The sequence below is a fragment of the Opisthocomus hoazin genome, chromosome 3 (assembly GCF_030867145.1).
Source record: "Opisthocomus hoazin isolate bOpiHoa1 chromosome 3, bOpiHoa1.hap1, whole genome shotgun sequence".
Taxonomy (NCBI): domain Eukaryota; kingdom Metazoa; phylum Chordata; class Aves; order Opisthocomiformes; family Opisthocomidae; genus Opisthocomus; species Opisthocomus hoazin.
Genome location: NC_134416.1, coordinates 88,402,618 through 88,415,986, shown reverse-complemented (window position 1 = coordinate 88,415,986; position 13,369 = coordinate 88,402,618). Strand labels below are relative to the sequence as shown.

General features: G+C 40.5%; 1 long non-coding RNA gene across 4 annotated transcripts in view; it reads left to right on the top strand.

The window, feature by feature from the left end:
• LOC142360887 (uncharacterized) overlaps positions 1 to 13,369 on the top strand; it is a 148,861-nt gene that overhangs the window by 118,288 nt on the left and 17,204 nt on the right. For all 4 annotated transcript variants that reach the window (XR_012763519.1, XR_012763518.1, XR_012763517.1 and 1 more), the window contains 3 exons: positions 7,357 to 7,484; positions 9,982 to 10,189; positions 12,839 to 12,920. This is a non-coding gene — a long non-coding RNA (uncharacterized LOC142360887). The remainder of the gene's footprint in view (positions 1 to 7,356; positions 7,485 to 9,981; positions 10,190 to 12,838; positions 12,921 to 13,369) is intronic.

The following is a 13,369-nucleotide window of genomic DNA, read 5'->3' as shown; positions in this document are numbered from 1 at the left end:
AACGTGAGCGTGGCAATGGCATGGTGAAAGATGTTCGGGTTTTTTTTTTTGTTACGCCTCATGGCTTGATTCATGTATTATTGTTCCGAGATCAGGAGCTAAGGAACATTTACCTCTGAACTTCTGCTGTCTGAGCACACACTGCTGGCTTGAGAAGAGTGCTGAGCTCAGGCAGGTTTTGCAGGACTATCAGTGAGTCACGGCAAGCGGAAGGGACATGTGGCAGCAGACGAGTGAAGGTAACTCGCGTGGAACTGGCAATTGCCCGAATGACCTAATTCCATTAAACTGGGAACTTGTGACACCGTTCTTAGGGGCGTTGGGGATAAATGAAATGGATGGCCACTGTGCTACAGCAGATCAGTAATTGTCTTTAAAAAATAAATACGGTCTCCAACCTTGTTTGGCAGTAACTGGAAATGGTTCTTCAGCAACCACCTATTTAACTAAACCCAGTGAGAACTGTCAGAACTTATTAGTGCTGGGTACAAGGCGGGGTGCTGCGCTGGCTCCATTCCATACAGTCAGCAAGTGTTTGCTGTTGGTCCGCCGTTGGCACCTGCTAGCAAAACCGCGGCCAGCTGCGCAGGGTAGTGGTCTCTGCTGGCTACTATGATGAGGTGTTTATCCTTTCACAACAACAGTGGTAACTTTGGTTCTCCCCCTAGGTTTTTTTGAGGATTTTTGTTTGTTTGTTTTCTTTTTTGTTTATTGCTTTTTTTGGTGGTTTTTTGTATTTTTTTGTTGGTGTTTTTTTTGTTTTTGTTTTTTTTTTTTTTTGGTTTTTTTTTGTTTCTTGGTGTTTTTTGTTTTTGTTAGTTTTTTTTTGTGGTTTCTTGGGGTTGTTTTGTTGTTGTATTTTTGTGGATATTTCTTTTTTTTTTTTTTTTTTGCTTTTTGGTTTGGTTTTATGGTGGTGTTTTTTTTTAACTCTCGAAGGAGGTCAAACAACGGGATTTATTTATTTATGGACCGCGTAGCAGGCGGCAGAGAAAGCCGGCTCGGGCCTGCCCGGCTCGGTGGAACGGGCAGCCTCTAGCCCTCGCTCCGGCCCGGGCCTCGCGCCCCGCTGTGGCTGCCGGGGCCGCTAGGGGGCAGTGCGCGCGCGCGCCGACGTCTCCCCCGCAGCCGGCGCGGGCGGAACGAGGCGGGTGAAAGGGGGGCGTTGGGCCGCGGGGAGCCGGGGCTGCGGGGCCTGCCCGGAGGGTGCCGCTCCGCAAGTGCGTGCTCGGGAACAAGGCTGGCAGCCTCTCCGGAGGGGTGGAGGGGGAAAAAAAAAAGGGGAAAAGGAGAGCAAAAAGAAGGCGTGCACGCTGTTCATTTATTCGGAGCCACGCAGTCTGCCAATCACCCTTTGCATCGCTCGGTGCCCGGGGAAAAGCTGCTCAGAAGCGATCTTTGTTACTCGAGAGCAGCAGCCTTCTGCTTCTGTGCCACTTGGAGAACGCGCAAAACATTTTTGTGAAACATTTTTTCCCTGATGAAACTCGGCCCGTGTAAGTCGGCTGGGAGAAGGTCTGACACCTCTGGCCCTTGCAGGTTCAGACCCACTCAGGCTGAACCCTCCCCTCACTTCCTCGCTCTTCCCCGCTCAAGAAGTCAAAATAAAACGAGGACGGAAAGGAAAGAAGCCCTAAATGACAGCCTGGGTGCTGGACAAGCATGGTTTGTCTCGGCTGTACAGTTACGCTGTCTGGCCTTAGAGGTGCCACGGGTGTAACATGCCTCAAACAGAATCGGAACAGGAGAAAGAATTTTTATTTTATTTTTTTTTTACCTAGCAGAAATTACATTGTGAACAGTAGTAACAGGCAGGGGGTGCAAGATCCTCCCAGAAAAGAACAAGAGTCCCGTACCGTGGGATGCCAGCAGGCACTTGGGTTTGCAACAAGACCCATGCCTTGGGACAACAGGGCAGTGCTGAATGCCACTTTGACAGAGTGAATCACGAACACCAGTCAATTTGGATTTTTTTTTTTATTAGTAAGGAGGCCAGCTGAAGTTTGTTAAATGATGGTGTAGAGACCCATACAAAGGAAGCAATTTACAACACTGCTAGAAGAAGGAGATATATTGATCCTGCAAAACCCAAGAGCTATGCTACATATTTTTGGTTATCATCTATTGACATGTGTTAATTTACTTAAAAAATGCCATTGCTTATAATTGGGGTGGGGTATATTTTCATCCAATTACTCAAGTAATTAGATAGCTACTCTTATGTTATGCCTTTCATGCTTCAGTGATCTTTATTCTCCAGTTCAATACATATTGAGCTGGGACAACTGCCTTTCGAGTTGGTTTGCCTAAAAGCCACACTAGCCTTTATCTCCAGATAACCTAATCTTAGGATAAAATGTAGGTTTTATTTAATTAGTTGAGATAGAAGATTTTTTTCGTTGTGTATTTCTGAGAGACCAAACCTTTTACCTTTGCTAGCAGGCATCCATGTGAAGCTTTGCACTCCTTCTAGCTCCAATTGATTGCTGTCTTTGTGGAGGTGTAAAAACATGAATGGACCTTCAGAGATCACCTAGAACTTTCCTCTGGCACAGCCCAGGATCCTATACCAAAACTGCTCACACCAGAAAACAGTGTCTGTTGGACCTCTTGACACTTTTATCAGCCCTTGTCCAGAGGGAAAGGATTTGCTCCTTGCAGGAGAATTGTCTCTGCCGTGTCCCTGTTGTGGACTTGTTTTTTTGTGAAGCCTGTCAGTGAAGCTCACCTGTCAGTGAGCTTGTGATGAGGGTAGGGTAGGCCAGGATTTATCCTGTGGTGCTTTGCATACAGGTCCATAATAAACTCTTTTTTGCTTGCTCTTTTTTTTTTTTTTTAATTTAATCTTTTACAGGTCTTCCCAGTTTACAATTTTTGAAATGTCAGATTTCCACGGAGCAGCTATTGCAGGAATCAAAATTAAAAAATGTCTTTGGCTAGATTCAGTTACGTGTATGATCTGGGAGTCATTGAGAGTAGCCCAGAAAGTCTAATGGATTGTGGAAAAATAATCTTAGGCTTGAATCTTAGCAGCGTTCTCCATTTAAAATGAAAAAGGCTGTTGGGAATGAGGAGGGGTGCTAGAGGAAAAACAATTACTATTCAATGCTGGATACCCTTAAAATCAATAGCCTTCACTATCCACGTGTACTTAGAGAATCAGAATCAGTTAATAAGTTTTGCGTGTATGCTTCTGAATCTTTTTTTTTTTTGCCTGGAGTATCTTACTTCTGCCTTTAATAGGTATAGACTGCACAGGAGGTTCTGAAGCAGCAGCCAAAATACGGGCTCACATGTTTTTTTAAGGTTAGTTATACATCTGTTTTGGGTCAAATTGTTGCAGGAATGGAATTTGACCTGTAGTGTTAGGCTCTTTGTGTGATTTGTTTGGGCAGTACTTTTAAATAGTTTGGTTTTGTTTATGTTCATCTGTGTAAATTCTTAAAGGGAAAGTCACCTGAACCAAACCCTGTACTTGTCTGCTTTTCTGTCTGCTGGATGTAATCTGAAAATAAGAGAGGAAAACAAAGCTATTTGGTCATGGCCGTGAAGGAGACAAAAGCTCTCCGATTCTGGGTATGGAAAGTTTTTCTTATTCCTTCTAGTGAAGGGCTAATCTCCAAAAACCTGTGAAGTGTTCAGTTTGAACAAACAATCAAAGATCTGGATGTTTATCTGAGGCTTTTCTTATAGCCCTTTGGGGTGGAAATGGTTTGGGAGGCTTGAGAAAATGAGCTCTTTGTACTCTTTGTATTTGGTGTGGTCAGGAGTACCACAAGCATAGCCTTTCTTCCAGTGATTTGGCATTTCAGCTTCCTGTTCTGGTCCCACATCAAGGTGTATGATATAGAAACAAAAGAATGGGTCTTAAAGGCACACTGTAAAAGAGAAACTGTAAATATATATACAATTTCTGTTTCTACTTTCCTTAAACCAAAAGATCCATCTTCAAAATCATGTATATTGAGGGACTCTTTATGCACAAGTGGATTTTCCTTGTCTTGGAATAAGTGGGCAGTTACTCTGGCACAGGGGACAAGCTAACCGGGTCAGGACTTCAGTGGTAGATGCATCTGTGATTTTAATCTCTTTTTTTATTTCTTTTATTTTTTTCTGTTAGTGCAATGTGGCTACATTCCAACTTTTACTCAGTTCCATCTTTACTGATATCTTTAAAGATAAACAGGGATTTGAGTCTTTAAAAAAAACATTGGCATGTCCATGTCAAGCTGGATGGGCTATATGGGAAGATTCTTGTTTTACCCCGGATGGTTTGCTGAATCACACTTCTGTTTGCTCATTTTAAACTACAGTAAAAACTATGTGAAAAAAATCCCTTCTAAATCCCCCAGCTTCCTTATGGGTTGGATCATCTAAGCTGCGGAATATTGTAGGGCAATCTCTACAGCACCTGACTGCTGGTTTGAATACTCAAAAGATGTGCTGCTGCTCTGAATGTCCGAGCTCCAGCTCTGAGTAGAGAGGTGCTTGGTTCAGAGAGCTTGGCTGGCTGGCTGTGAAAAGCTGGCTGATGGGAGTCATCTTTCACTGGCAGGTGGAGAGCATCTTCCAGGTGTACAGGAAGGACTGCTGGCTGCGGCACTACTGAACGATTGTAGAGCTTGCTTAAGCAGAGTGAGCACCTTACAGGGCAGGTCAGAAGTCTCTAGCTGCAGAAAGCTTTGGAGGAGTTCCACAAGCCACCCCTGTGCACACAAGCCTCTCGAAATAGCTTCTTATTAAAGCAGTCCATGCTGGCATAGATATTTTTGACGTGAAGGGCAGCTTCTAGGTATTAGGGGATGGTCCATAATTTAAATCTACAGCAGTGAATTCCAGACTACCAGTACAGGCCGGAGTACAGCCAGCCTGTTTCAAATCAGTTTGCAGTATCAGTGAAAATCTATTTGGCACTTGTTCATTACCCTTTTTAAGCCAAAGGAGATTATTCATTGTTTCCTTTAATGTCATTTGTTTGGTTTATGAGGAATGACTGAAGGAAGTTTTTCTCTAATTCAAAACAAACAGTCTGCTTACACACTGATTGTCTGACCTTCAGCTGTCCTGGGGAGTCTGCACACGTCAGGTGTTACATGAGTGGAAATGATTTTCATAGTCAAGCGGAAGGAGAGAGAGAGAGAGAAATGTCATCTAGGAAGCCATGGCTGTTGATAGGTTTTTATCTCTAACCCGTTGTAAAGATCTATCTGAAAATTAGACCCCTTGTGCAGTATACTGAGGTAGTACATTAATAGTTACCCCTGGATTACTTTCTAGTTGGTAGAAAAAGACACATTACCCTAGAGGACAGTTCAGAGGATCTTGGGCAGGATCCTGCTTCATGGCACTATGAAGGGAATGATTTCTCTCTGCTGACAGCTGGCCTGGCTGACTAACCGTGCTGTCTAAAGTCAGGCAGAACATACTCCCCTCACGTCTCCCTGTTGTATGCAGTAAACAGCAGTCCAAGCTTGTTTTTGTACTGCATTGCACCTTCTCTTCATCACAAATTTCAGTTGTGGCTAGACCATGCTTATAAAATGCAACATATGAGTTTTCCAACTCTTACTGGCATGTAAAAATTATAAATAAATGCATATTTGGTAAGAAAATGTGTAGCTTAGGTGTGAGGAGGGTAGGAACAGCCATTATAATAATGATGCCAACCAGCTAAAATTCAGTCTGGCTTAGTCATACCTGTAAGGTCCGTGGGGTGTTTGTTGGCCTACATGAAGGGTGTTGAATATAACTGGTAAAGATTGTATGTTAAGCATTAATCATAGAATCATCGAATGGTTTGGGTTGGAAGGGACCTTAAAGATCATTAAGTTCCGAGTCCCCTGCCATGGGCAAGGACACCTTTTACTAGACCAGGTTTCAGACCTGACTCTTTTAGTTTAAAGCCATTACCCCGTGTCATATAATTGATATTATAGTTGATGCTCTATCAGATACAAAATGCACCTAATCTCTGTAAAATTTACATACCATGATATGAGATACCATGCTCTAGGAAACCCAGGAAAAAAAAATTCAAATAGGTTACAAAATATTATGAATAGTTATTGAGAAACTTCAGCCATTTTCAGATGCACAGACCGATGGGACCTAGGTAAAAGTTTATCAGAGATTTTGTTAAATTAGGAGGTCTTTGCAACCTGGGGATAATAAGGACACATCTAGTTTGAAATAAACAGCTGTACTACTGGATGCAGCATGGTGGATTGGAAGGATAAAGAAAACCAACATCAAATCTGAGGCAAGCTTTTATATGGACTGGACAGGTCAGGGAGAGGACAGGGCTCCTGCTGTTAGGAGTGTTGTAAGTGGGGAGAGACGGGTGGATAGGAGCTTCTACAGTGTTGTTGCAGTGTGCCTGCTGCACGTGTGTAATGCAGAGGGATAGATCTATATGCACACTGTACAGCTCACACGCGCTTCTAAAATCTTGTATCAGTGACAAGATCAACTCCCAGTAAACTCAGACTATTACAGTACGGAGGCTGGTTGATGGGCTTAAAAAAAGTAGAAACGTTTTTTACTGTGTGTGTCAATGTATGCTGCTGTCCATGCCCAGCCAGAGGTCTGTGACACCACTAGCACTGAAGGAGTGACTTGTTGCCATGTGTGATGTTCTCTTGTGTGACTCAACTCAGCTTTCAAGAATCTTTAATGTGCTTTTTCTCTGTCTCTCTGTTGTGTCATTCCTCCACTCTTTCTGAAAGGAAAAAGTTACTGTGTAGTTGTGATCTTTGTGCTGACCAATACTGCAATGAAAACCAGTGGATTAGATTCTCTTCTGCTATAGTATTTTAACTCCTAGCAGTGGAGTTATCCTAGATTTTGGCAGTTGTAACTAACCAGATCACTAAAAGATATATATATAGAGTCAAATTTATCAATGGTTCTGGAGTGAAATAATACCATATCTGAAGGCACCATGAAAGATATTCCTGAGAAGCAGTCACTGTCTGACCCTCTTGATATTAAAAATATTTGGTCTTTTTATCAGGCCTGTGGTATTTAGGATATCATAAATTACCTGTTCCACAATTCACAGATTAAAGTCTTCTGCACATGAGGGTTATGTCCTATAATCAATAAGTTTACCGCTTCTAGATTTCTGAATTGCCTGGTTTTAGAAGCAGTTAAAAATGTATAAAAGGAAATCAGTGAAATCCAAATTGTTTTCATACTGCAGAATTAAAGTTTTTGTATGTTATTTTTAGATGTAAAATATAATTCTAATGATGATTTTAGAAAGCAGTTCATGGATATTTCATAGAATAATGGAAAATAAGGCTGAGAAGAAGTATCAAGAAGTAGAATCAACTTTATCTGTATTGTTCTTGACAGATATTTGTCTAATATCCCAATGAAAACCTCCAAATGGAAATTCCACAATCTAAGCAATCTATTTTAAGGCTTAACTGTTACTACTGTGAGAAAGTTTTCACTGTCATCTAAATCTCCCTTGCTGAAATGTAAGTATCTTACTACTTACCCTGCCAAAGTGCATGAATAGATTATTCCCCTCCTCTTTGCAAAAGTCTGTCTGTCTTTTGCTCTCCTTTAAAAGTACAAAACACTTTTTTTTCTTTTATAAATTCTAGGTGCTTCATGTGCATGTTGCTGTTGAATATGTTTGCTACAAGAACTGCAGTGAATTTGGTACAGTTATCACAACTGCTTAGTTACACCCACTTTGTATTTTTTGTGTTGTTGCTTTTTTCACTCTATGCACAGACTGATCCACGGTAGGCTTCTGCAGTTATTTTGCTCATGGTTCCATACTAAACTGTCGTAATGCCATATTCCCAGGACATCAATAAATCTGATGTATTTTGACTATTTATCTTGCAGGCAATAAATATCTGTTTACAAAGTGCATTTCATGAATTCACTCAAATTACATTTGGGCTGCTGCAATCATGGAAAAAAGAGATGCTAAAGGTTTGATGAGGGAGAACATTGCATTTAACTTCAGGGGAGAACTAAACTTGTGATTCTGTCATCAAAGGTGAAACAGCAAAGCCCTATTTCTTACTAACATTAAACCATTTATTCTTATTTAGCTGTCACTTTTATTACAGACATTCAGTCTGATGCTCATGACAAAAAAGTTCAGACATGCTTCAAAATGAATTTGTTACATACCTAGTGTAGAACTGCACTTTATGGATAGTAGCTGGAGGTGGCTTGTGGTTTACCACTGATTATAAATTATTAAAAAAAAAAAAGTGATATTCAGAGCTGATGGCATCAATTTTTATTGGAGCATACTCTCATCTCTGTTTTATTTGTGGTTATAGGCATGTAGACAAATCCAGGCATATGGCACTTAGAATCTTGGTGGGTCCAACAGCTCTTCATTTACACTTGATCTGACAAACTGCTATTTATGTGACTATTTTTAGAAAAAATATTAAGCTATAATTGGGAGTACACATTTGTGAAGATGGTGTAATGAACAGCAAGTTCTTACTGTCTGATAATGTAGTATTTCCTGTAAGGAAAAAGGTAGTCCCTTAAACAATTCATGTAACTAGGACTTAGTCAAGTGAACGACACATGTAGATAAGAAGCCAAACTTCTGCACCTGTTTGAAGTCTCAGCATAAATTCCACCCTCTCTTGTATTCATCTACAGCAGCGAAGATCATTGCTACTCACAGGTATTCCTAAACCTAACCTGCTTTGATCCTTTTGAATCTAATTTCTTAGATTCTTTTGGTAGTTATCACACTTAGCTTTCTTATTAGTCTGCCTATGACAGTCCTTCGATTTCCTCAGCTGAGCAAGTGCAGCAACTTGCAGTTGTATACCTTGCCAAAGCTGTGAAAAGAAAAGACGGCATTTGCGATATGGGCTTGAGCTGTGACCCTCGTTCACACTCTGGGAGGCAGTGGCGGAAGGTCCCATCTTCTTGTATTCGCCTGATTTCTGTGGTCATGGGTTTTTTTTCTACTGTACAAGTTACATTAATGATAAATGTTAGATGTTAAACTTCCCTTAGACTTCATGCCAATAAGCAAATAAATGAAAAGTAATTTTACTGTATAGCAATGATTGTCCAGTGGGCTTTTGAACACTGTACCTCCTATGCAGCTTTGCCAACCATCAGGCCTATGAAGTTCAATGACTAAGCTCAGATTATTCTTAAACCATAGACTTACACTTTGAGCACCCAGTGGCACTTTATTATTTCAAACTTTGAATTTATAGGCAAAATCGTTGGGATCAAAGTGGGAAGATGTGCTTCAGCCACAGTTCAAAATGCCTCTGTTAGCTCAGAAATAAGCAAAGAGTTGGTATTTGCAGCCTGTATTATTTTTATATTTGAAAGCTAAAGTGAAATGGTGCGATCAAAGACTGCATAGTGGTGATTGAAACTTGTGTTTAGTACATAAATCAACATTCCTTCTGTTTAAATGTGAAATATGAATTTCAAGAAGAAACTAAAGCAAAACTCTTAGGAGGTGCCGAATAGTTCATGCAGTGTGGTGCTTCATCCAGCTCATCAACTCCTCTTTTGAGGATATGGGGAATGGCAGTTTAGGCAGCACATGCTATCTGAATAGGCAAATGCTTCCTTCTCTGCGTGGTGTTTAAGGTCCATGCTGTTGCCTATGTGTCTGCAAGATAAGACAAAGTGGGTCTGGATGGTTTGGTCTGGTACATTTTATGGTTGCCTGGTCTGGATTTGGAAGAGAAGAGAGGATTTTGCTCTGATGATTAAGGCTTGCGTGTCTGTGATAGAATAAACATATCTGGCATTTTTTTCTTTCCTTTGCACATTCCCCTTCTTTAAAACTATATATTTCCTGAAAATAAAGGCTGGAAAGGTGGACTGCAGAGTTTCTAGTGGAAGATGGATGCTCAAGTGCAGAGGAGGAGAGTTGTGTGGAGAGGGACCTTTCCTTTCTGTTTTTGGCTCACATACTGGTCATCTTTCTGAGCAGGTTTTCTGTCCCATTCTCAGGATGAGCAGCTGAGGACGGACCTCTTCCAAAACCCTTTGGAGCAAGTGAGAGGTTTACCAGTGATTTCAGTCGAAGATCAATCGTTCCTTCCAGTTTAATTAACTGTTTGCAATGCCAGAGTGGTGGGCGTCAACTGAGCATGTGGCTTCTCTCTGGATACACGTGGAAAGTGACAGATGCTGCCCAACCAGCTTGATACCCGAGTGGGTGAGCCTGATACAGCTCAGACAACGAAGCTGGGAGGTGAAATGGCACACGTCGGGTTACAGAGCAGAATGATAGGGCTGAGGAAAGTATGATGTCCAACACATGCTCAGGATACTGCTTAACAGATAATATCCTTATGACTTGTCACTGTTGCCCTGTTGCTGCCAGAAAACATGCATGACACTTTATCTGGCAACCTGATTGATTTATGTATCTAGCTAACATACTAACAAAAGAAGCAAGAGGTGCACTTGCTTGCAGTGCTGATTTTAAGTGCTTTAGATTTTGGCACTGCAGTGTGACACACTTATAAACCACCTGGCTTTTGTAACCTGATTATCAGAGTCACTGAAAGTGATTGTAATGAGCCACGGAGTGTCACTAGTCACTATGGAAAGTTTTGTGAATGTGTACGAAGCAGGGATCTGGACAAATAATTTTGGAACAAAGTACTTGTGACCTCTAAATCCACTTAAGTGTTCAATCTGAATAAGCAACTGCTAGGTTGGTTGCTGCAGTTCTGGCACTGACTTTGGGAGGTTTAACGTGCAACTACATCTCAAATATGTAGGATATAAATTAGTCTGCTCTGTGTTTTCCAAGTTCCAGCACAATAATGGGATCCCATTACTTCAGAAATTCTAATGTAATAACAATAAAAAGTAATCAATAACATAAGGATATCTGCTTAATAAATAAAATAGAGAACATCAGTGAATATCCAGACAACTTTCTGGCCACGTATGTTCTCAAAAATTAATTATAACTGTTAGAGAAAATATCTGCTAAGAAAAAAGGAAAAAAAAAAAAAGAGGGGAGTGGGTTAAAGAAAATGGATGTGTGCTGAGAGCTGTTCCGAGTTCTGTAATGGGGTTCAAAACATTCCTGGCAAGCCATGGTATTTCCCAGTCAGGTACTCGACAGTCACAGGCCACATGGCGTCTTTTGGGGCATATTTTTAGAAAAGTAAGTGGAGTCTTCTTAACTATTGCTTGAAGTATTAAAAAATTAGATTTTCACATTTTTTCCACCACTTCAGACCTTCCTACTTTGTAAGGGCTAGGTGCCTTCCCGTGAGATGCAGATGTAACCGGGATGCAGATGTGACCAGGTAGAGATTCTCACTCACATCATCGTGGACTATACCTTACCCAGACTGACTGATATGTCACTGTTACTGAGAATGCTGTGATATATCATGCTCAGATGTCAATGTGCCAATAGCAGTAGAACAGCTGGTAACAGGGTCTCTTGCCACATATCACGATATAGATGAAAACCTAGCAATCAGTCAATATAGTGTCAGTATTGCTGTGCCTTACAGTATGCTTTTATTTTATTTTTTGGAGCAAGAAGAAGAGTGAAAGTAATACAAAATTTGAACAGTCTCATGTTATTTGGGTGAAGGAGAAATGTGACAGTATCTGAGGGTCTCTGCGAGCTGCCTCTGTTTGGGGGCCTTTCACTGAGGGCATATTCAGGAAAAACTGCCTCATAAAACTCTTAGGCAAATCATAGCTATAAATCATAGGCAGCAAAACAATTTCCCCCAAGCCAATGGCAAATGGTTGCTATATCTTGAGTGTAAATTACTAACAATCAGCAACACACCTAGGAAATGGAGCAAGCCTACAGTATATTTACGATTTATCAGAGGTGAATATACTTTTGACAGAATTTAAGATCTCCAGAAAAACATAAAGAAATAGGTTTGTTCCTCAGGTTGTACTTACCTCCCTTTCCTGGGGACCTTACAGCTGGTGCAGAAGCTGCTCAGTGGTACCTTTTTTATTACCCATTCCCAAGTCTGAGATAGTTTGGCATGTGATTTTTCTTATTTATTTTTTTTCCCTTTCATCAAGGGACATAATCCGTTAGACAAGACAATTAAATGCGTATGGGCTAGATTCTGATCTTATTTACAGAGTCTGCAGTAAATCTGAACTTGCTCCAGTGACAGTAAGGGAGTCATTCTAGATACATGTTGTGATAAATGGGATCAGAATTTGACTTGTATAAATGAATACTAAAGAGCAAAAAGAACTGTTCCATTTTCACACTTTCAGCCCTTGGCAAAGGCTAACTTAACTTCCGTAGAATTTTTCAATGAGCATGGAAAGGTTCAGTCACCATTGGTCTTTAGGAAGGATTGAACCTGGTTTTTAGAGCTTTCAGAGAACCAATCATAATTATTAATTAATAGTAGTATTAATTATAATTGCTGGAAGTGTTACTGCCAAAGGAAGTCTAAAGTAATTCTGATCATATATCTGTTTGTTTCTGTGTTCACCTTTGGTAAAACTGAGGATCACTTTTGTGCTTCAAACACCTTTTCTTCTTCAATTATGCTTTCTTTTCCCATCAATACTCTTGTGAGAGGCACACTACCAACTAGGTGATATGGGTACATCTTACTATGCAAGAAGTCTGTATTTTTTGATAAAAATGATGAGCTAAGTATGCTGCTCAAGGTTTCATACCACTCTTGCCTTGGTGTCTCCAAAATGTCCTGACCTGACTCTTAAACATGAAGCTTCCATGGGGATTGGCCAATGGTTGGATATACAACATTGGAAGCATGCTGAATTGTTCTGTACTTAAGGTTATGTCTTCCCCATAGGCAATATATTTTTGTTTTCTTTCCTCTAGTATGTTGGAGAGCTGGAAGAAGAAGTTTAACATGCATTTTTGGTAAACATTTTTCTGAAGAGTAATTTTCTTCTAGATTGTGGTAAGTTAGTCTCTGCAACCACTGAAGTATAACGTGCAAATGATTTATTCTGAAGACTGGGAACTGTGGTTGAAGACTTTTTTTTCCACTATCCTGTGACTGCAGGAACATACATCAAAAACTTTTTTTTTTTTCCTTCCTAGTAAACAAATCCTAGCTGTTAGAAAGCAGGGAAGCCAGATTTATCTCAGCTTACATAGAATTATGGAGAAAGATGGGTGTTTCAACAGAACTCAGATCCAAGTATCTTCATTATTTTTGAAGACAATTCTTGTTCTCCCCTGACAAAGACAAGATCCTGCAGTAGATACAGTCGTTGCCTTGTTAAAGTGTCAGTTGTTATGTGCAGTGTCTCCTAAGTCAATTATTTCCATCCCTTTCCAATTTGTAAATGTAAAATAACAGAACAAGTGTGTAATATTGGATTTTTTTTTCCACTGTTTCCTTTT